The 21,737-nt window shown below is 40.3% G+C and overlaps 1 protein-coding gene across 5 annotated transcripts in view; it reads left to right on the top strand.

Moving 5' to 3' along the window:
* The first annotated feature begins 7,111 nt into the window (after positions 1-7,111).
* ABCA1 (ATP binding cassette subfamily A member 1) overlaps positions 7,112-21,737 on the top strand; it is a 144,446-nt gene continuing 129,820 nt past the window's right edge. For 3 of the 5 annotated variants that reach the window (XM_057498894.1, XM_057498895.1, XM_057498893.1), the window contains exon 1: positions 7,113-7,132. The gene's annotated coding sequence lies outside the window, so the exon portion shown is untranslated. The other 2 variants (XM_057498896.1, XM_036903282.2) reach the window with 2 other exon arrangements.

The raw sequence follows: 21,737 nt of genomic DNA, 5'->3' as shown, positions 1-21,737 counted from the left end.
TTTACTCTCCACAGAGTTGGCGGATTGTTGTTTCAGAAAGTTAAATGGAATGCCTTCAGTGGAGGTGTGATATCATGGTGTCTCTGCTTTTGAGAGTGGAAAGTCCATCTCCACAGTGCCATAATCGGGGAGTCTTATTACTAATTAAAGAAAATATAAACCAAAACATTAAGTTGGATCAGACATAATTTAAAAACCGATGAGAATGTTGATAAAAGGAAGGGAAAGTAGACATACTGATACTAATATACAGCTATTAGAAGCCTAAATTAAAAAATACTGGCAATACTAAGTGATGACAAGGATGTGGAGCAGTTGGAACTCTCACTAATTACTGGTGAGAATGGAACAGACACCTGGAAAAGAATTTGGAAGTTTCTTGTAAAATTAAACATATATCTGCCATTTAACCTAGCAATCTCACTCCTGGGTATTTATGCTAGAGAAATGAAGACTTACATTCATAACTGCCAAAAACCTGGGCGTGTGTGTGTGTGTGTGTGTAGAGAATATCCTTCAATGGATGAATGAATGAAAAAAGGAAAATGAGCATGTATTACTTATATATTTTAAAAAATTATTTTGATTTTTACAAAACCCATTCAGAGTTTGAGGGTTTGAGTTTTAGACTATGATAAAATTTCCCCAAGCATAACTCCAGGGGAAAATTCCGGGGCAAAATACCTTTGAAACTGAAATTAGTCAAAGGGAGAAATAAAGTTTAAGAAACCCATTTATTTCTTAGAAGCAGTCGTCCCGCTGTCTCTCTCTTGACCGGACTGCAGAAGAGAGAGCTCCACCCAACTTCTCCAGTCCAGATAAACCCTCTCTGTCCTCAGTAATTCCCTATTGATGTGGAGATGGCTACCTCTCTCCACCCCTTTGAAACACCTATTGATATGCAGATCTTCACCCCTTTGAAACACCTATTGATATGCAGATGAACTAAAGCCAGGCGAAAGATTCTGGAAATACTGCAATTTTACCCACACCAAGTCAAAACAGATACATTCAAATATCGTATACTCCACAAAAGTATCCTGAGCAAATATACTATAAAAAAGAGCACTTAGCTGCATATTTTTAGGACTGCTGATACCAGCAATATTATTTCTACTGTTTAACTTTTCACCTCCCCAGTATATGTGGGTTACTAACACTCTTCTTCATTTTTGAGGAGTTGTCTTTGTTACTTAAAATGTAATTCTGAAGGAACATAACCTCAAGGTGTTTGTATGGTTAAAGATCAAGTAATGCACCTTGTTTAGTATAAAGGGTGATTCTGTGCATATGGTGATTGGGAGGATAAAATGGAAAGGTTATCTGTTACTAAATTTAGAAATTATGTTCTGATAGATTGATGGTTGATTTAAATATAACTTCTTGTCAAGCTTCTGTTTTTAGAATCAAATTACTATGACTCTACAGTTTCCTTGAAATCGCACAGTCTCATATTTCTGTTTGCCTTCACATGGTTTTCAGGAAAGGAAGAGTGTGTGAAACTGCAAATTTAGTTTTCATTATATTATATTTTATATGACACACTGGGCATTTCATAAAAACATGAGGTGACAAATTATCTGCAGAAGTAATTGTCATTATCTCATTGAATCTTAGGTCATTCAAAACTCTCCCCCACACACTGAAGATCCATCTGGGAATGCTTTTGTCTCTCTAGCTGCCCACATGTTTTTCTGATCCATCTCTTCTCCTATTTATTGACCACCCCCAGTGGAGTGCTGACTTTTTTATTTTGCTTCTTTTGTCTATCCCGAGTTTAATTCAAATAAACAAAGTGGCTTGGATCTATCTCAGGCTCTTGTGGGTGTGGATGTGTTCTTTGGTCTCATATTTAGTTGCCAAGAATGTTGTTTCTGACCTTTGGCTCTTTCCTGCTGATTTCACTAGGCCTTTGATACTAGTAAAGGGTGAGATGTGTGAGGAAGTGGTGTTGCTTTTGTTAGAGGCAGTAATGCCTTTTATTGCTTTGTAACTCAAGTTGTGTTCAGCTACAATCATTAAAGTGTGCCTTAAAAAAATCAAATCTAAACTAGTAAAGTCAAAACTCAAAGTTACCATCTTCAAGGAAAGATGCCATCCTTATCAAAGCAGAGATGAGCATTCAGCTATACAGCAAAAAGACTCTCAGCTAGGTTTAATTTCATCAAGATTGAGGCAGTTCACAGGCAGTGAAACTTTCCTTTTTCCTTTTTTTTCCTTTCTTTTCTCTCTCCCTTTTGCCTCTTGCTTCTAGAATAATAGCCCAACAATCAGTTATTTAATCCAATACATTTCCTTCAATATGTACTCTTACACAGAAGGAAAGGGGTGGAGGTGAGAAGGATTTCCAAGCAATGGGAAACTACATGAGCAGAAACACAGGAAGTCTGTGAAATGGGGGGTGGGTAGAGGTAAGATAGGGATGGTAGGATTGAGAAGGAAGCAAAGTGTACAGTTAGGCTTCAAAGGCCTTCAGATGTTTGCAAAGGTCTTTGTAGGTTTTGTTAAGGAATTTTTGAGGGTATTTTTTCTTTGTAAGCAATGAGAACCATAGGAAGTTTTGAGGCAGGTAGGGGTGGAGGGGAAGATACTGTTTAGATAGTCTTTGGGTTTTATGTTGGTTTACTTAGCTTTATTCCCCCCAAGTAAAACTCATTCTGTTGTGGAAGGGAAGATAAATAGGAAGGGGAAGAAACTAAAGTCAGAAATAGCAGTTTGGAGGGTTATTGCAATACAGAAACCCAAACCTTTGGCTTGGACTCAGGCATGGAGACAGATTTAAGAGATATTTAGGAGGTTCAGGTGACCTGACTTTGGTGCTTTCTAGAATGAAAAGAGAAAGAAAGGGACAGAGAGATGGAAAGTTCAGTATGACTATGATTTCCTATACTCAGTGTGTGGATGATGGTGCCATTAAATGAAATAAAAAATAAAATGCAGGCAGGAGAGAGATTTAAAAAGGAGGGAGAATTAAAGAGAATATTTAAAAAAATTGGTTTTGGGTTTATTTGCAGAATGCCCTGTTCAGTGTTGTACTGGTAAATGTTAACTGGCTTTCCAAAAATGAAAAGAAAGGAAAACCCTGATTGTTTTACATTTCCACTGGTGTAAATGTTTGCACCACCGTCTGATTTTAAGCTGGTCCTGTGGAAGACATGTATTGCAGAGTTGGGTAGAGATACACACAGTCAGCTCTGAGTGGGAGTGAGCCAATTCTAGCACACCACTGGCCCTGCTGGATACTCCTCAGTGCATTAGGGTGGAAAGTCGGGAGCTCAGCATAGAGGTAAGAGCTGGTGATACAGGATTTAGGTGAAGCCAGGGGAGTGGAGCCTTTAGAAATAAAAAGAGGAAACCACTATAGGAGACCTATATATAAGAAAAGAGCAATTAAGAGCAGTTAAAGAGGCAGGAGAGTCAGAAGAGAAACATTCATGAAATAGAAGCGAAGAACTAGTTTCAGGAAGAAAGTTGTAGTCAATAGTGTCAAATACCAGCAATCAGGTGGCCTAAGGACTTAAAAGAGGTCATCAGCCTTACCAATTAAGCAGTCTTTCTGTGCTTGAAATATTTTTCTATTTTTCTACATTAAAAATATTTGATAATGATAAGAAAGAAAGTACATTTTCCCCCCTCTCTCTTTTTAAGTAGGTCATTAATGAGTTTAGACAGAACAAATTCAGAGTGGTAGGGACAAGAGTTTGCCTAAAATGGATGGGAGAGTGAATGAAAGGGAGGGAATAGAGATGAAATCTTATCAGCAGTTTGGATTTTAAGGGAAGGAGGGCTTGTAGGAGGCAGGTTGGAAGGATGGCTTTTAAAAAGAATTGTAACTCACTGATCAACAAGTAACTCAGGAGAACATATCTGTCTATGATCCAGGCTAACTTGCTGATCCCAGTGACAGGCAGAACAAACATCTTAAATCCATAAGCGGTAATGGTTTTGAATCTTGCTTACATGTCAATAGGAGTCACATTAATACAGAAGGGGATTACACTGGTCCATTTTAATTGAATATGGAGGTATTGAGAACCTATGTGATAACATGGTTTATTCTACATATAATGGTGCTTCCTTGTACCTTTTTCATTGGAACATGGATTACTTGATGCTTTTTTCTGTGTCTAACCATGTATTGGAATTAAACTGACTCAAATATGAACTATAAGTCCATCCTTATATGACAAAAGGATTATTTTTGTTTTAATTTTGAGGCCCCTCTCATTATCCAGGAATTCTATTAAAAAAATCTAGCTAACAGGTCTTCTTAACTGACAAACACAGAAAAGTTATTTTTAGAATACTTTTTTTGTTTGTCACTGACCTAAGCAAGGCCTTTTAGGTAATTCCTAACTTGAAAGTGAATTACAAAATTGAGCTTTTCTGTAGCTCCATGACCTCTAGCAGGGTCTCAAAGGCCACAGCTGCCTGAAGGGCAATTCTGTAATTAGAAGATGCCAGCGTCATCTCAGAATAGAACCTCAAGCCGCCCAGGCTAGATTTCTAGAATCAGCTTCCCCAGAGCAACAGCAACAAAGAAGGGTCTTCTTATTTATTTGGAAAGGGTCACTTAGTTGGGTACTTGGAGTTTTTGTGTTAATGTTTGCGGGACTCAAAAGACTTGGAGAGAAGCTCACTGAAGCATACTCTGAAACAGATCGACATATGACATTCAAGGAAGAGAATATCCATTTACAAACTTCCTCAAGGGACACATTCTCTTAGGCCCTAACTTTTGGAATTCAGTATTTCTGTAATATGAACCTGTCATATTTGCAAAGCATAGGCTTGGTGTCAGCAGACTTACTCCCTTGTGTCACCAGGCCAAATCACTTTGCCTCTTTGGGGGCTTGGGCTCTTTGGTAAAACCAACGAGACTGATAACCATGTTTCAAACATTTCATTGTGTTCATGTATTCATTGTAGGGGGGTGAGCAGATTCTCTACACCATAGGTTGTTCTTAGTTAAAAATGATTAAGTTTGGCATTGGGACCATAGACTTATATATTTAGAATCAATGGCTGTCCTATCTAGGGCTTTCATTTTCTGCTTAGGCTCATTTCCTTTTTCCATCATCCTTGTTGTCTTACTTGTACAGGATTTACTGCCACTTATTCCCCAGTAGAACAACCTAAGGGGTTACCTTAATAGGGCTGCTCTTTGGAATCATAGCCTTCAAAATTACAAAAAAATTGATTGGTAGTGCAATTTTAAGCACAGTGTTGGATGGTTTTGGGGTGAGGTGGGGAAATGGAGAGTCAGGAAGACCTCATCACTCCCAAATATCACACTTAGAATGGCAACACCTCCTCTAGGAGCTATCCTTTATATCTAGAAGGTCAGAGATTACTTTTAACTTTTTGCTAGTCCTGGAATTTTAAAAGTTTAGCATGGGAAAAATTTTATAGGCCACGGCTGGTACCTGAAAATGACATTAAGAGTCATCTAACACTCTCTTTGTTTATAATGCCATTCTTCCAAAGTGCTCAGATGAACAAAATTCACCTTCAGAAACCCCTGTGAGGAAGGGAGATCATACAGATTCTCTTCATTTTACAGATGAAAAAATGGAGGCATAAAGTTTCAGATCATGTGGTTTGGTCAAGTTTGACCCCAGAACCCAGTCTCTTGGCCAGGGCTGTTGTTTGACCCAGATAAGAGTGACTTCTGTCCCTGGCCCTGAGCTGCAGAAAGCTGGCTCCGGCCCTCCTCAGGCTTCAGCACTTCCTACAGGTGAGTTTACAGGGCCAAGGAGCCATACCACCAGAGTTATGAGTACATGGAGCCCGAGAATTCCTTGTCCTCAGGCCCCTAAGTGCTCTTCCAGGGCCTGTATGGAACTCCTCACCAGATTTGTCCTGGTGTTGTCAGAACCACTGGTATACACCTGGGCTCAAGTTGTGGTCTTTACTGTAGGGTGGAGGGGGCTTGGTCCCTGAGGGTCTGCATGCACATGGTGGAAGTTTTTCTGGAATATGATGGAGCTGGGGGTAAAAGAGAAGGGGCTTGGGGGCCAGCTCTCCTTTTCCACCACATTCTTGACAAAACTCAGGTAAAATAAACTGTGAGCTCAGAGTCTGAATGTGAATCTGCCCTTCTGGGTTGCCTCACAGGTATCTTTATCAAGGTAGTAGACATTTATTTTAAAATTTGTTGACTTGATATACGACTTAATATTTAGACTTAAGCATGTGGGCCTCTGTTTGTACTGTCACCTCTGTTCCCCAAATGTTATGTGGGCCATCCTGCTCCTGACTGTCAAAGCCAAAGTCAGAGGAAGAAGTTGGGAACTAGAATGGTTATATAATTTTACACAACTGCTCCTTTTTAGCTCACTTTGCAAATCTGTAGAAGCCAAATACGAGCTTTCTGTATATATCACTGGTACATTGATATAATGAAAATAAAAAGGAAGCTGGTTCACATTGTTCCATCATTTTCAGCCACCTTCCCTGCCTCAGTTTGCAAAGAGAAGGAACAAGAGCTTTTCATTTGCCCTCCCAGGACCTGGGAGACCCAGGATGGGAATCCCAAAGGCAGTAAGTGGCCTACTGAATACCTAAGTCAGGGTTTGTGGAGGAAACAAAACACCCAATTATCCAGAGGACTGTCCACCTTACCCCACATCCTAGGCATTTGAAAGGAAAGAAGACCTAAACGGTTGGCGTCCTGAGGGGTTTCAGCCTCGAATTTTTCTCTCCCTCATTCTTTCTGGGTGACTAAACAAAGGAAAAAAAAATTGCTGAAAACACGAGTTCAGAGGAAGCGATTCTCACTAGTGCTGTTAGCTGCCCGGAACGTGGACGAGTCTCCCGCGCAGCCCCCCGCGTTTCCCGGCCGCTCTAGGCTGGCAGGACAGGGTGGGACAGAGGGCGCCGATCCAGGGCCCGAAGATACCCGCAACACCCCCACCCCCCTCCCTCCCTCCCGCAAGGCTGCCTGGAGCTGCCGGACGTCGCCCGTTTAAGGGGCGGGGCGCGGCTCCACGTGCTTTCTGCTGAGTGACTGAACTACATAAACAGAGGCCGGGAAGGGGGGCGGGGAAGGAGGGAGAGAGCAGGCTTTGACCGATAGTAACCCCTGCGCTCAGCCGAATCTATAAAAGGAACTAGTCCCGGCAAAAACCCGGTAATTCTGAGGGGGAGAGAGAGTGGTACAGGGACCTACACCTCTCTCCGGGCGCAGGTGGGCAGAGCAGGGAGGGGGGCGCCTCAGGACCAGCGCCCTTATAGCCAATTTCTGGGGGCGGTTAGCTCCTTTTTTCCCCCCCTTTTTCCGAAGGGTTCTTCAAGGGGTGCGGGAAAGAGACGCAAACACAAAAGTGGAAAACAGGTAGGTTCTCCAGTGACCTGGGGGTTGTTCTTTTGTTTCGCGGCCGAGGAGGCTTTGGGAAGCGCTCGATTTCCGGGGTTTTTATCCCACCCCCCACAGCCTCACCTCTGGCAATTCTAAGTGTGGGGAGGACGTCCTAAGACTAGCTTTGGCGAACAGAAGGCGCAGCGCTGCTGCTGTCGCTGCTCGCCCGGCGGTGGACCGCGGGGAGCATCCCTGGGCGCAGAGACTCGTTCGCAGTTCCTCGGGGGCAGTGGGATCAGGGGCTCCTGGTTGTGCCGGGGACGATGCTGCCGCATTGGGGAAAGTGGCGGTTCTGCACCGAGAGCTTCCCTTTGTTCGGAATTGCCTGAGCCGGCTGGAAACCTTTCTGTCTGCTGGTCGGTGGGCGCCCACCAGGACAAATGCCAGCACTGTGTTCCCACTCCGTTCGTAAGAAGCTGGTCTGAGTTGGATTCAGACCTGGGGATCGACTCCGTGCGCCCCCAGTCTGGAGCAAGGCGTTCTTGATTCTAAAGAACTGGACCTGGGAGGTGTCCCAAGTGAGGGCCGTAGCGCTATTGTTAACCTGAGGCCTGGGGGCTTTGTTTGATCTGGGGGATCCTGCCTGCGGTCTCTGCGCTCACCCGAAGCGGTATCCTTGGTGCAGCTTGGGGACGAGTTTTTTCTTTCAGAAACAGAAGACTTAGGACAGAGAGTCTGCGGAAACCTGGAACTGAGGTGCCCATTCCCCAGTTCCCCCATCTTTCTGCCCTTTGCTGCCTGTTTCTGGCGGACAGCTTCAGGCCAGGCACGGATGGGGAAGCTGGGGCGAGACGTGCTGGGGAATGACCGGGAGTAACCCCGGCGGGCGGCGCAGAACTCCGAGCTCAGCAGCTGGGCAGGGCTCCGCGGTGGGGGCAGGGCGGGCTGTGCGTGGGCCGCCGGTGACCCTGCGGGACTGGCCCGCAGCGCCTCCTGGCCGGGTGGCCTGGGAATCGGCCCGTGGCCGGAGTGGGCCTGGGTTTTACAAGGCGTTGTCGCTTTCGGGTACCGACCAAGATCCGGTGAAGACGGGTGGTTGCAGACTGGGAGGAAGATCGCGGGAAAGCCTGGCTGGTTTTTTTTTTTTTTTTCAGAATGATTTCCGACTAACAGACCGTTGCTAAATGGGAAGGTTCTTGGAGCATGGGCCAGTGCCAGGGTTGTGTGTAGATGTAGGTACCTGTCTTTCAGCACTAACACAAAGAAGAAAATGAACGAGATTTTAAAAGTGGTGGGGAGGTGGGGATGCGGGTAAGGAGAGAGAGGGAGAGAAAAAACAACCATCTGGCCCTGGAGGTAGTTGACCCTTCTTTTGCAGCATTGATGTCGTCAACTTTTAAGTGACACCTTACAAGTGGGTGGTATATGCATTCACATAATAGAGGACAAATTCGATTTTTAGAAAATTTTCCTTGGTGATGAAAATCAGCAAGTTACTTTCTAAGGTCAGATCCCTCTCACTCCCCAAAGAACACCTCATAAAATTTTATGAGTTCAAAATCAAGAGTTTTACTGGTTCTTTTAACAGTAGTTTGGGACCCAGACCTAAGTTTTGACCTTCTTTCCAGACAAAATTTAAATCCCAACTAAAAAAGTATTAATTTCTAATTTTCTCTTTCATTTCAGCCCATTTTTCTCATACCAACCACAGACATAATGGAGGCTTTCTGTTATTCATGTCATTCTCCCGAGATTCTTCTCCCAAATCAAAGAAACTGTGAAAGCATGGAGTAGAACCTCTTCAGATAGTATAGTAATTTTCAAGAATGTTTCCATTGCTAGGCCGGCCTCTTCCCAAAGTACTCCTATCAAGCATTGAAATACTTCACAATAGGGAGATTTTGGAAAATACTGGATTCACAGAGCAAATTGGTATCTACTTGAGTAAAAGCACTACACTCAGAGAGACCTGAGGAGCAGTAGGATCATAGTCCATGTAAGGGACAAGAACTGCTACTGTGGTCAGAGTAATGCATGAGCCCCTTTGCAAGGACAGGACTGTGTTCCTCAATGACATATCTGATTGTAAAGGGGACACCAGTAATATGTGTGTCTCCCTTTCAGATAAGTATTTGAAATCTCGACCTTTGTAGGTATTTTGATTTACATCTAGGTAGAGGCCAATAATGGACCCTGGATGCATTTTGACTTAGAGTATATTTACAGTTCATATGAGAATGGTTAGTCTAGGACTGGAAAAGGGCGATTAGGGCCTGGTTTTGCCTAATCTCTGTTCTGGTAAGTCTCAATGCTTATGTTACTAAAAATGAATGAAACCTAATGAAACTGAGGGACATGGCTTGTTGTTATCTACTGTATTTACCTTACATGGAGAGAAGTTGGAGTATTTTTTGATTAAATTTTTTCTTTGAGGGAATCTTCATTCCCATAAACCAAGTTGCTTATGCTATGTTTATAATGACTGCAAACTGTTAATGCTTCACTACTTCAATTTTTACCTCCTAAAATAATTAAATGGATGTTGCCTTAGACTTTAATTATGAACGTTTTGGATGTCTAGAAAATACCAATAGATATGATTTGGCATTTCTAAAATGCTTTCAAATTCAAATACATTTTTACTTACTATCTGGATAGTAAAATACTTCAAGCATAATGCTCCTTCTGGTCAGTTACTCTAGCATCAAATTTTAAAAGATCTTTCTGAAAGTTTGTTTTATTTGGGAGAGGTCCTACACTAAAACCCTCTTCATATCTGCATGTGGAAATAATTATAAATGCCATGTTACTGCAATATTTATTTGGTAGACTATTAAATATCATTATGTACCAAGTACTATTCCAGATGCTTCTCAAATAACTAATCTTTACAACAAACTCATTTATTATGCCTGTTTTTCAGGTTAAAAAACTTAGAGATTAACTTGCCCCTGGCCACAGACCTTGCAAGTGGCAGAGCTAAGATTTGAACTCAACCATTAAGCCCTAGAGTTCTTTAACTCCCAGTGAAGTGGTACAATTTCAGTACTATGATCAGAGGACTTTCCAAGGATGCTCACTGTGTTCTGGTACATTCATCTGCTATAGTCCTTTGATCAGAGTGTCTACAGCCTGTATCATATTTCCCTTGTTTCTGTGAGTGGGCCACCTGAGTTCTCTTCAGCTTGTTGGGACATTGATTGCATAGGGATGCAACACCATGGAAAAGAACAGACAATGAAATTTACTCAACTCTAATTCTTTATTTGGTTTAAAATGAAAGATTTACTGTTGTTTCTGTCAAATATCTGTGAGAAATCTGTGATCTCAAAATGTTTTTCTGTGCAATACATGGAAAATGGAATGACAGAGTATTTGACTGTAAAAGTATAAGGAACAAAAGCAGATGGGAAGAGAACTATTAGTTTAGCTGGCAACCTAACTTTGGTGATTTTTGTTTTATTGGTTATAATACAATATGATTTCTGCTTGTTCTATCCCTAATTACATTGCGAATCTTTTGAAATAAGCTATTTCTCCATTACTTCCATTACTGTCTAGAAATCATGCTTAGTCTTTTCTTAAGGCATCTTTCTTTGAAAGTAAATACAGTTTCAAAGTCTGTTTATAAAAGTGAAATACAAGGGGAAACTTTTTCTTATTAACTTGGTGTGGCAAATTAGAAAAAACTCATAGAAAACATTTCTACTTGGTAAAAAGTTATGTTGTTGATTTACTGTATTCTGAATGTTGTTTTAAGCATCTTACATGTAATAATTCAGTACATTCTCCTAAGAACCACGTGAGGTGGGTACTATTATTATCTTCATCTTTACAGATGGAGAAACTGAGGTATTACCTAGTCTGATTATGGAGTTTGTAAGTAATGGAGCTGAGGCTGCATCCCAGGCAGTTTGGTTTCTATGGATTTACCATTGTCAGGGTAAGGACTTGTCAAATGACAAATGAAATACTAGCAAAAGGCAAAGAATGATTCTCCCTTTTCATTTGAATTTTCATCTGAAAATATTTCCTTGGATAGGTAACCAGCATTGATGTTGTTAGAGAGGTACATTTTAGAAATACTTGAAGCCAGAGAATGAAAATTTCACATGTAAAATCACTTTCAAATAGAGCTTTTAGTTATTCTACATTCTGCTGAGGTGAGATGATAAACCATATTAAGCAAAGAGCATTTTACTCTATCAGCAAATGGAAGTGTATCAGACTTTGTTCCTAGAACAAAATAATGGTTAAAATCCTTTTTATTTCTATTTTGAAAACTTTTAAGACCTGATTTAAATGTCATTCTTCTCATGAACTCTCCCAGATTCACTCCTCCTTGCCAACACTGCCTTAATTATTTCCCCCCCTTTTTTTGCTCCCATAGGAATGGATTATGGCACTATTTATGTATGTAACTGTGATTTTTGTTTTGGTTAACATTTATTAGTCTTCCTTTTGAGTGTGTGCTTCTCCAGATGGATGGATGTCTTCAGTACATTCTCCCTAGTCCTTAATTCAACCCCCTTGGTGTGGAAGGGATTCAGTAAGTGGGGACTTGAACAAGTCATAAACAAAGAGAATGGGAAACTAGTGTTTCTTACCTATATTCAAATAGATGATTTAAAATGACGGGATAACCGCAGGAAAAAGCATTCGAAATAGATTTATATGAGAAATTAATAACTATATTTCAGGTTAGGTTTATGAAAGACAGAGATTTTAGTATGTACTTGTTATTTAATAAGGCCAGTTTATTTTTTGTAGCACAAAAAATCCTGGTGCCAGTCAGTTTCATTTCCCTTTCTGAGGCAGCTGTGATTTGAGAAAACAGTATATATAGCTTGTGACATTTCACATTGAATACTTTGAACATTATTTTTTTTAAATAAGAGAATGAGATAATTCACTAAATAATTCAGAACTTAAGTACTTTCTAAAAACAAAATAATCTTTTATGCATGGGATTTATTCTTTTATTCATTCTTTTAGTGTGTATTGTGCATTTGTTTAAAACTGTGCAACATTTTCTATGCCAAACTCAACTTCCAAGAAGCATTTGAAAGTCAAAGTATTTTATCTGGCTAGTCTTGAAGTCAAAATGTTTTATGATAACTGGTGTTTGGTATGGGAAATTTCCTAGGAAGAATATATAGACATATATATATAGCACCAATCCATGGTTATCACTTATTGGGAGAGGATGATTTTTTTACTATCTTGAGAATATGATTGTGTTTTTTTACATACAGCAGTAGTATACACTGCAGTAGTACAACTCCTTTCGGGTTCCTGGACCTGATTCGTGTGTGTGTGTGTGTGTGTGTGTGTGTGTGTGTGTGTGTGTGTTTCTCTCCCACATACAAAACACCAACCAATTCCCAAACACCAGCAGGGTCAGGAGGGTGTCCGAGAGTGTGTGCATGTGTGTGTGCGTGTGTGTGTGTGTGTGTTTCTCTCCCATATACAAAACACCAAACAATTCTCAAACACCAGCAGGGTCAGGAGGGTATCCAAGAACTCAAGTCAACTCTGATACCATCTGCCAGGAGACAACACCAGATTCCCCAGGTTAAGGGCTCCATCCTATAAGACTGCCCTTTGTAAGCACCAGGCAGTTATCTGTGCTTCTCACCAGTCAGCTACAGATTGGAGGTTCCACTGACCTCCCCATTATCAATTAATTTACTAGAGTGGCTCACAGAACTCAGGGAAAACACATTTACCAGTTAAGTAAAGGATTCCATAAAGGACACAGTTAACAGCCAGATGAAGAGATACAGGGCAAGGTCCCAAATAAGGGAGCTTCTGTCCTTACGGAGCTTGGGGCCCGGCTCAGTGGCACGTGGAAGCATTCTCTGTTAGAGAAGCAGGATTCAAGACAGTAGTGTGCTCTTTTGTGAGGGCTTCATTGCATAGTCTTGATTGACTAAATTACAGGTCATTGACTGGTTTAATCTCCAGCCTCTGCCCTTGTATGGGGGTACAAAAGTCTCTAAGCAACATGATAAGACAACCCATTTCAAGGCCCTGCAGTGTTTTCAGGAGCTGTGGATGAAGACCAGATATATCTGGGAAATAAATATATTTGGTCTTCTGAATGACCAAATATGTATTTCTTATGATTCATTATATTGAAATGATGAAAATTATAGATTCTCTCTTCAGAAAAAATATGCAAAGGCATGTACATTCCAGATTTTACATATGATAAAATATATATTTCACATATAATTCCAGAAACCCTACTAAGGAGTTTTATGACCTTGGGCAAGTCGCTTTTGAGATTAAGGTTCCTGTTTTATAAAATGAAAGAAGCTGAAGTGTATGACTTTTAAAGAGCCCTTCAAGCTTTTATGTCTACTAAGTCTATATGTAGGGGAAAAGATGATCCTTTAATTGGAGCTGCCCAGAGGTTATGTCCTGAGAACATCAGATTAGTGTAACAGATCATGTGGATTTTGAGGTAGAGAGGAAACACCTAAGGAATGCATATGAGTATTCCTGATGAGAGTGATGGAAGAAAGGAAGATGATGGGTAGAGAGGAAGACAGACCAGAGAAAGTTCTTGAAATTTCCAGAAATTAAAATTCTCACCATTAAGTGGACAAAGACTTGTGTCACAGAACCAAAAGGGGATTTGCATCTGAAATACAAAAGAAGGAAGAGTTGGTTCATCTCAGTAAATTTCAGTAGAGCAAACATGATTCAGTGAGACACAGTGAGTCATTGTTCTCATCTTCAACACATGATGTGGAGGATCTCTGAAGTAAAATATTCACTTGGACTCTCCATCTTGGACATCTCCATTTTGTGTCTAGGTTTTGCTTTTTGTTACAGTTCTGTTAATCCAATTTGTGATGAAAAGAAAAGCTAACCAACCCCCAAGACTTAACTCATCTTCCAAGAAAGGAGTACCAATGCCTATCCTAGGATGAGAATTGGACTAGCCATAAAGGATATTTCTAAATACCTCGGAAAACTCTCATTGGGGGTAGGTGGGCAAAAAACAAAACTTTTTAAAGCACTGCCCTGAATTTGTTTCCAAGATCATAATAGATTAGAACTAGAAGGAAGAGGTGAGAAAAAAAGGAGAAAGAGGTTTCTGTATTGGGGTGGGGTATGGGAGGAGGAGAGGAGCTGCTAAGAAGTTGTTGGGGTTTTGTAGCTTTATTTACATTTGCTTTGCAAAATTCCTGTAGGATGCCTGGTTGAGAATAATTGTTTTTGCCAAGAGTCAAACTAAGCTTGTTTTCTTGCAGAAGCAAGTCCCTATGGGCATGGCCCCTTGAAATCGATGGGTCTGGTATTTAGATGATCCAAGTTTGACATAGAGGCAACATAGACGGAAACAGGACTTCTTGGAAAGGAGGTGAAGACACAGACTTGCACAGACTAATGAGTTTAGATTTACCTTTAGACCTTTCTCCACTCCCAGAGGCCTGTTCCTTGGGAAGGAGGTGGCAGTTATCTTAGCTGAGGGGAGGTGTGATGTGGAAGAGGGAGGAAAGAGGAAGATACATATTATATGTAAATTAAATACATTAATTTATTTTGTATAAAAATACCATTAAACTGAAATTCATTTGTTCAGCATATATTCTTCAAAAACCATGCAAAGGACTAGGTGCCGAACAAATGTCAAAGACTTAAGAATCTGCCACTATAGTGATATTTAGCTTGACATTCAAGGCTCTTTAAAACAAGACTGACCTATTTTGACAGCTTTGTCATAGATTATAAGGTGCATACTCAAAGGAACTACATCTGCCTTTCTTACCAGTGATTAGCGCATAGCATGGCTCAATAACTATTTGTTAACTGAATCTAATCTCCCTCTGCAGTTTTTGCTCGCTTCTCTGGATTCTACTTTAACTATCCTTTTCCTATTTTTTGGCTCCTCATCATTACGGAGTCTCACATCTATCCTCTATGGTTGTTTTTATTTGTTCTGTACCCTCTACTCATCTTCCTCACCGACTGAAATTTTACCCATTGACCATGGATAGAGTATGGTGTGGGCTAAGCTTTGCCCCTACGTAACCTCATGTAATCTTTATTGTAACACTGAAATAGGAAGTATAAGCCATGTAAGTTGTTTAAATTGACTCAAATTCTCATGGTTATCAATGTATTTAAAAAAGTATATTGGTTCTCTAAATTGAAAACCAGTATCAGTTTTCTCACATAGAAGGTGATTTAAAAAATAATTAAAATGATTTTTTAATTAAAACAGTCTACAAGAGAGACTTGCTTTCCAAAGGCATTAGAGGATTGAGACTTGGTCTCACTTTGTTAAAAAGGGAAATTAGAATGTGTTAAAGAGGTCTTGAAGAGAAGAGCAAACAAAAACTTTCTGCTTGATGTAATAAAATTTTAATAAAGGCTAAAGAAGTGCTGAAAAGAACGGATTTTCTCATTATGTGATTTACTGTTTAATACTATGCCTGCCCATCTCCTAAAGGCCTCTAAGCGGAAATTAAGTACTGCTTAAATTCATCTTGTATAACTCTTCTGTATTTGGGAATTATTGAGGTTGCCCCATTTTTCAGATGGTGCACTTGATACAGAGTGGTTAAGTAACTGGTTCACACATTTCACTGATGTCAGAGCTGGGGATTCAAACTCAAGTCTGATACCCAAGGTCCAGGCAGTTTTCTTAGACTCAGAAGGTCTGCTTCAGCCTCTTCATAAAGATTTGTTCTCTGTTCTGTGGCTTAAAGTGGTAGAATGGCTTGCCTAAATTCACTGTTATTAACTGGAAATTAAAATTGTGACCTCTTATCTCTTTAATCCAGGCTTCTCACTACTATACCAGACTTGAGGGTAATATTTACAATGTCCTTTTAGAGAAAAAAGAAAGTGTGTCTGTAGAAGTCTATCCTTTTCAGCTTAAAATGGACAGGGAATCCATGAATATCAGACTGACCTGATTTATTTATTCTGTCTGTTGGTTCAATTTGAATCTTAAGTTTTTTTTCCACTGGATTTTTTTTTTCTCTTAAAAATAAAAATTACTCTTTGGTTGTAAGTTAGAATTGGAAGGAAATCTCTGTAAAGAGTCTTGAATATTGAGTCTTTCTTAGGGACTCTTTGGCTAAGATTAATTGTGATTCTTCGAGACAGGACTTTTTTTTTTACATTAATGATTGTGTTAATTGCAGTAAGAACTTTGAATTCAAGAAAAAGAAAGACTTTGGTCAAGTAATATGTATTCAGTTGTCCTGCTGCAGGATTTGCAAATTGAGTGGAATTAATGCCCTTTTCCAGCTTCCAACTCTAGTCACATTTCACAGGATCATAGCGTGGCTTTCTCCTCTGCTGAGCAAATGGAGGGGCTGACTGACACTTGGTTCAAATGGCCTCCATTAAAGGGAGTGGACATGCCTCTGGAGGCTGCAGGGACTAGCAAGACACTCTTTTGTTTGGTGGAGCTCCGTTTGGGGACTGTGGTATCAATACTGAGCACATTACATTAGATTAGATTGTGTGAGTGTTTAAATGTCACTATAAAACCACAGTTGAAGAAAGGAGGCTAGCAGGAGTTTGACCAAATTGTTTAGTTTCATCTTTCCCTGGGCACGTTTTAAATCTGACACATAAAATGTTTGATTTGTGACATTCTTAATGACAGTAGCACTTTCTAGAAGAACTACTAAAAATAATTATAATATTGGAGTAATACAGACCTATTTCCTCTGGGAGGATCCTCCTAGACCTCAAATAATAGAGTTCACATTGCTGGTATTTTTTTAAAAAAGGCTAACATCCTTCAGTTTTTGTTTTTCACAATTACAAGTGTGTGGATTTAAACTTGTGATCTTATTCCTCTTCTCAATTTAGCGAGGCAGCCAGCAAAATGGTTTGTTTGGTTATTGTAGAGGAGTTCAGTTATAAAGTTGGGAGGGCAGAGCTTAGACCCTGTGCCTCTGTGTCTGACCTGGAACCTTGAATAAATTCTCACTTACCTGATTATCTGGGCCTTGCCAGGCCACAAAAACAGAGGTGTATTGGACACCTGACATATGCCTGCATTGCCTCAAGAGTTGCTGGTGAAAGAAGATGTCCAGACTGGGTAGTTGCCTTTGGTTACATACTCTGTGAGTTAGAACTGGACAAGTGCCTGGGATTAGGTAACTAGTTTTGGCAAAAGTAAAGGAATACAGTCTTGAGGGGGAAAAATTGTATCCAGGTGCTGATATGCTTCATGGAGAGAGTTTTTGACTTGAGCCTGTGAGGTTAGAGTTCAAGGCTGCTTACCAGTGTTGACAATTTTGTATTTGGGATCGAGCCCCTAGAGGAGGCATTCTTGTTAGCTGGCATGTTTACAGGTGTTCTAGAGCCTCAGTCTGGCAAATTACAGATTCTCCTTTGCTCTCATGAAGTCAATGAAAATGAATGTCCTACCCAACAAATTAGAGCAGCTTTGAGGAAAACCAAATTAAAAGCATTCCTACTTGAACTTGTATTTCTTTGAACAGAGCTGGAAATTCTGTCATGGTTTTGCACTATGCAAACCTTTACTTTCAATGAAGTTTCTGATTTGTTACTGTAGTGAACCTGCTTTAACTATTTTTTCTCTTCCCTGAGGTCTGACTTCAGAGGCCTTCATTCTACAAATGCTTATGGAGTACTAAGTCATCTTGGGCACTGGGTTCAGTGTGGCAGAGAATAAGAAGGTGTTGAGACAGAGTAGCTTGCTGTACAAGGCTTACAATTTAGTAGGGACACCCTGAAAATTTGGTTAACTGGAGAAGCTTGTTGGGAGAGCTGATAAGAGGGAGGAATTGGGTCCACATTGCATTCAGGTAATTGACATAGAGAACTGGAGGACGTAGGGTGGAGAGAGAAACAGAACCAGGTGCTGAAGACTTGGAGGAAAGCGATAGTATGCCTGTAAGGAAAATAAGAGCTGGCTGCCAGGAGCATGGAGAGAATAGTGAGTGGTGAGGGCCCCCAAAAAGGGGATTTTATGGTAAAACAATGGCAGAAGTGGCACCAGTATACTAGACTAACCCTTTCATATCTACCACTGAGTTGGGCACTAGAAAGATGTTCTGCAAAGGTCTTTGGGGGAAATAGCATCTTCTGTGGATGAAGAAGAGAGAAGAGAGATTCCTTTAATAAACTGCCCACTCTGTGCCCCACCCTTGATGAATACTTTACCCTGTGAAGTCAGCATCACTAATCTTTATAATAGCTACCATTTACTGGATATTTCTTTGTTCCAGGAACTGGCTTAATGTTTTGTATACATTAGTAGCTCTATTTTATGGACAGGATAGAGGGGCTCAGAGTCCCTAGGGTTGCAGAGCTGGGAAGTACCAGCATGAGGATTCAGACCTAGCTTTCTCTGACTCTAAAACCTCCTTTCTTTCTACTGGGCCAGTTAACTCAATGAGAGTTAAGAATGTTTGAGGGAGTTTGCTGCATAGTGGCATAGGCCCAGAGGGAGAGGAAGGCATGAAGGGATCTGGGTTTGTCTGTCCCCGAGTCCTCTGAGCACTTTTATAAAAATAAACCCTGTAGCTGGGAGGAGGATGACCATCTAAAGATGTTGACCCTTCCAAGATGTAAGTCAAACAAACAGTTTTTTGCTGATACGGTCCCTAAGCCTTTTATCCTAAAATTCTTTTGGAAAACCCTCTTACAACAACAGGGAACATTATCCAATCTAGTCTTTCTGCTTATCAAGGGGGCCGAATAAAGGATTGCTCATGGAGACTTGCTTGGTTGTGTTTCTATAGCTCAGGATGTCGATGACTTTAACAGTTCCTTCCCTGTGTGTCTCTCTTATTTTGGCATTATGATTGTGTTTGAAAATTTTGATTTCTTTTCCTATGACATATGTTGACAGGTTGAATTTTTTTTTTAGGGGAAAGGTTCTTTTTTCCTGTGCGCTACATACCCCCAACCAAGGAAAAAGCAAATAGTTGTATTGTTTGCTAAAGTCTTCTTTTGAAGGTTACTCTGTTTGCTTAGTGGATATCAGCAGGGGAAGAAGGGCTGTCTCAAACATTTTGTTAGAATTTCTCCATAATCCTACAGCGATGAAATAACTTCAGTATAGGACAGATTTGCTTTCTGAAACCTTGGCTCTTGACAGTTTTAGAAGTCATGAGACTTTTTTAGCCGGTAACAGCTAGAATGTCGAGAGTGATAAATAGGATCTTCGGTTGTCCAAATACCAGTGACATGATGGGGGTAGATTTAAACCTTTTGAGTCTCCTTTAAAATAGAATTGTTGACAGCATGAAGAATTATGCTTCTCAAAGGCTAGTTACAGATTTGTACAGTATTCATAGATCTCCTTTCATTATTTATGTATTTATTTCATATCATTCATTTTGAAAATTAGCTATTAGCAAATACTTTTTTCCAAGAAACTGAACCTGTATTCCAGAGTGAAAGAAGAATGTGGATTTATCTCTAAACTTAATTGTTTCTAATAAACAAGTAATATGATGCATTTGGTACTTCTAAAAATAGTTCTCAAGTAACTTATAGATTATTAGACTTGATAAAATTCACTGGATCTGTATTTTTAAAATGGGTAATGTGATAGCTGAGCCTCTTCTAGAATGATAGCAATCTTTTAGAATGATAGATGGCTTCCTTTTATCCTTGACTTTTACTTTAGAGGATTTCTTATACCCTTTTTTCTTCTCAAATTTGAGTATTAAAATGTTATGGTTTAAGAATGAACAAAATAGGAGTAAACTCACAGGCACTGAAAAGTGAATGGTGGTTAACCCTGGGGGAGGAGCTGGGGTGGGTGGTGGGAAGGGTGAGAGGGATAAAGGAGCACAAAAATTCTCAATCGTAACAGAAGTTGGTCATGGGGATAGTAATACAACATGGAGAATGTAGTCAGTGATTCTGTAACATCTTCCTATGTTGACAGATAGTAACTGCACTATTTAGGGTAAGGATTTAAAATACTGATACCTGTTGAGCCACTGTGTTGTACATTTGAAAGCAATATAACATTGTATGTCAGTGATACTTCAATAAAAAATAAATTTAAAGAAAGTTGTGGTTTACGTAGAAACACAGTTTAAAGGGTGGCTGAGTGACAGCCCATGGCCTTTCTGGAGACTTTCAAGGGCCTAATAGCAACTAAGGGCATTTTCCCTGAATTTGTGGGTCTTCAGGATGGTTAGGGAGTGTGAGGGGGTGGAATTTAAAGTTTAGCAAGGATGGCCTTAAAAGTGGATAACTCAGTGGCGTCTGGAGGCCGGAATAGTTAAGACATAAGTTGTCAAATTAACTTCAGGCTTAGTAAAGTTTCCCTAGCTTAACTTGGGAGACATCATGGAATTACTCGAAATCCCTTCCTTCTACCACAGTAGCCACGTCCTGCCTTCAATCATGGGTGCAGTGAGCCTTTCCAGCCTGGTTTTTTGACTTCTCAGTAATCCTATTAGCCTCTTCCCTGAATTTGGCTACTGATTCAGACATATGCTTAGAGAGGCAATTAAAGAATAGACCTTTTCCAAAGCAGTCTTGCTCTCTTGGGCTTATCGGTTTCATATCCTAATTTTCAGGACTCTCCACATCTCTCTGGAGATGAGATGCATAAACATCTGTGATTTTTGCTTTTGCATCGACACATCATGAATAGGCAATCATTTGAGCTTTAGCGCCAACACATTTTCAATTCATATGTGATATAGTTAAATCCTGCCTTAAATGTACCTCCTGTTTTGTAGGTTATATCAGTACACTGTAGGTTATATCAATACACTGGCTAGCACACACACACACACACACACACACACACACACACACAAATTTAATCAAAATTTAGAGAAATAGTGTCGTAAAACCACTGTTTTTGAAGGATGGAAATTAGTTGCTGACTGTACAATTTGGGCATAGGAACTATTCAGATAGAATTTGTAAGGAAAATATGTTTGGAAGAACAAATAAAATGTAGGAGAAATATTGTAGTGGGAAAGGACATACAACAATTGTTGAAAAAGCTGTTTTTTGATAAACCTGGGAGTCAGCTCTTACTGAGGGGTAAATCTGGGCAAGTTACTTGCTTTTGGGGAGCCTCATCTTCTGTACAAGATTGGGGCAGGGATGGGTGGAAGTAGGTTTCCAAAACCCGCTCAACTCTTATTATCTGTTGGTAACAATAATCAGCAGGCTTAGGACTTTGTGAAAGGTTGTCCTCTTCTGCCTGGAGGGGCCAGCTCCTGTGCCTCAGTGAGCAGTGTCAGTTGTGTGGTTCCTACTAGGAGACTCCTCTTCTGGAGCATGCGCTGGCCAAGGAGTTGACCTCACCCTTAGATGGAAGCTCAGCTCTAAAGCTATGAGGCATGGCCTCACATGCTCAGTGTTCTTGCAGGAGGTTAAAAGACCAACTGACCTTTTGTTACTGCGCAAACTAAGAATTTTTGGTAGCATTGCAAACATTTTTTTTCCC

The sequence above is a fragment of the Manis pentadactyla genome, chromosome 3 (assembly GCF_030020395.1).
Source record: "Manis pentadactyla isolate mManPen7 chromosome 3, mManPen7.hap1, whole genome shotgun sequence".
Lineage (NCBI taxonomy): Eukaryota > Metazoa > Chordata > Mammalia > Pholidota > Manidae > Manis > Manis pentadactyla.
The sequence above is the reverse complement of the archived record's forward strand: the minus strand, read 5'-3'. Positions and strand labels throughout refer to the sequence as shown.